Source organism: Lotus japonicus, chromosome 1 (assembly GCF_012489685.1).
Source record: "Lotus japonicus ecotype B-129 chromosome 1, LjGifu_v1.2".
In the NCBI taxonomy this organism is placed as follows: Eukaryota; Viridiplantae; Streptophyta; class Magnoliopsida; order Fabales; family Fabaceae; genus Lotus; species Lotus japonicus.
Window position 1 is genome coordinate 53,248,687 of NC_080041.1, and position 2,684 is coordinate 53,251,370.

Here is a 2,684-nt window from a genome sequence, read left to right on the forward strand (position 1 = left end):
CCAAACTCTGATTAACAAGGTTCAGAATGAGCCTATTTAAAGAAAAGATTGGACACTGTTTGAATAGTTCCGGTTGAATAGTTCCGGTAGACGGTACTATTTGACTGGCACTATTTTCTACAGTAAAAAGTCAATTTTACTGTTGCTACAGTACAAAAATTGAATTATTACAGAATAAAATGATTAGCAGAAGTCAGAGTGGTTTGGACAAAATCTGACGACCCAAGAGAGGATGGCAGAAGTCATCATCATCTGATTCTGTGGTTTGGACAAAATCTGACGACCCAAGAGAGGATGGCTCGGAGACTTTGTGTTGAGGGGCCTTTGAAGATGAGGCCTGCTCAATTGGCTCCTTCAATAATTGAAGAGCAGATTGAAGATTTCTTAGCAAGTCTTCTTCTGTTGAAGCTCCTGCAAGGGCCGCTGTGATGTGGGCCTTTTGATTTAGCAAGAGGCTGGTTTGCGGACTTGCATGCTTGAGATATTTCTGGTTGTTTTTGAACCATTGAATTACTTTATCCTTGTGAGCTTTGGAAGCATCAAAAGCCTTCCACCACTTGATGAGGGCATGTTTGGCTTTAAGACCGTACCTCCAACAGAATACCCAAGAAAGGGAAAAGATTGTATAAAAGTTTAAACAATCAGGATAATTGTTAAACTCTTTGTCCCAATGTTTCAGGAAAAGATTGTATCCCTCCAGAACTTCAGGGGGAAAGATTTCAGTAGTTGGACCAAAGAAGCTCCACCAGGAATGGAACCAAATTGGAAAGGAATATTTGTTGGTCCATTTGAAGTAAATGAGCCAAGAATGCTTGAAATTTTGGTTTTGCAGGCCAAGGATTGTAAATTCCCAAGCTTTGATGTAATCCCAATAATTAAAACCTATAGGGTCAAAATTCTGGGAAAATTTTCTGTAGGTGTTTGGATTAGGTCCAAAGTCAGTGGGACGAAGGACACGGAGAATTTGGAGTGTGGAGTGAGTAATTAGGGAGTTGTCATTTTTATCCCTAAAATGCTTAATATCCACACTGTTTGTATCAACCAAGATAAACTCATAGAATCTCTGGGTTTTGTTTGGGTGGATTGGATCAAGATAACCAGGGAAAAGTTTAGTACCAATTTTATTGGCGAGGTTCCCTCCTGAATGGTCCCACCATTCTGGTTCAATCAAGGTTTGGAATTTGGAGATAGTTTTGGTCAAATATTCCGATTTTGGGTTAGATTGGGTAACTGGGCTAGATTGGGCAACAACAACAGGTTTCTTTCCACCATGAGTTGCTAAGCTTTTTGTTCTTTCAATAAAAGATTGGAGGGATTAGGGATCTAGGTCATCATCTTTATCAGCGATGCTGGCCCAAGATTTATTCGGAAGTTTAGTGAGGCCTTGAGGTATTTCATCTAAGCCTAATTGTTTGAAGGCGAGGAATGTTTCAATGGGCAAAGCATAGTCAGCTTTGGTTTGCTTTGGTTGTGAAGATTGGATTTGAGCAGTGGGCTCAGATTTTTGGACAGTGGGTCCAGATTGGTGGGCAGTGGGCCCAGATAAGATTAAAGAGTCAGAGATTATAATACCTTTTCCTTTTTCTCTGCCTCTTCCTTTTCCTCGGGAGGAGGATCCTCCTCTGGAGGACATCTTAAGACCTTCCCTGCAAATACTCACGAGTAAGAAAATCAGGGAGAGAATTGGTAGATCCTTTTATATATTCAATATCAAAGTCAAAAACACTTAATATAGCTTTGGTATCAGAGCCTTCAGTTCGCTGTGGACCAGGTACTGGTCGAGGACCACCTGCACCACCTCCGACTTCATCTTCTTCTGATGACGAGGACCCAGCTGAGATCGAGGTTGCTGTTGCTACACCTGTTGCGCCACCTCCTGCTACTGCCATCGATCCTACCGACGTGGCGTCGTCCTCGAGGCTCGTGCAGCAGAAGAGGGAGTCTGTTGTTCCATCTGCCTCACGTCGCTTTCCTTTTACTCCACCACACGGCTACCGTGTGGATCCCCTGGTTCGGGTGGTGGAGGAAGATGTTCTTACTGGAGAGGTGGATGTTGAGACGGGCTTGACTAGGACGATGCGCAGGACAGTTAGGAGGGAGGTCGTGGACTTGGACACCGAGATGATTACGGTGGATTCCGACTCGGACTCCGACAGCAGTGGGGACAGTTACTCGCCGAGCGACGAGGGAGAGGAGGAGGAGCTATGAGCAGTACTGGGAGGGTAGGTTAGGCAGCGTCATATTTTGTGTAGAGCTCTGATTCGTCTTACTTTTGGGACATGGTAGGTTCCCGATGCATGGCTTTTTGTGTGGTTCTCTTGATGGGGAATCACAGAGAGTCTGTCGGATTATAGGGGTCTTTTGTTTAGGCCATTTTGGAGCCGACTTTCTCTTGGATGACTGTACTTATGATCTTTCTTACTTACATTACTGGTTCTGTACATATTTGCCTACGGGCACACTACTTTGAGGTCACTGCGAGTGCGCGTGACGATGACGTGCAACTGAGGCTGTACATGTATATATGTTTGTACATCGGTTAGTTTAGTTGCTGGGTTATGTCTTTATTTCTTATCACTTTAATTAAAAGGAATCAAACTAAAAAAAATACATGTTTTCCGCGTAAAGTTTATTTTCGAGTTACTAAAATGACACCTGTAAATCGGGGTGTTACACGAAAACTG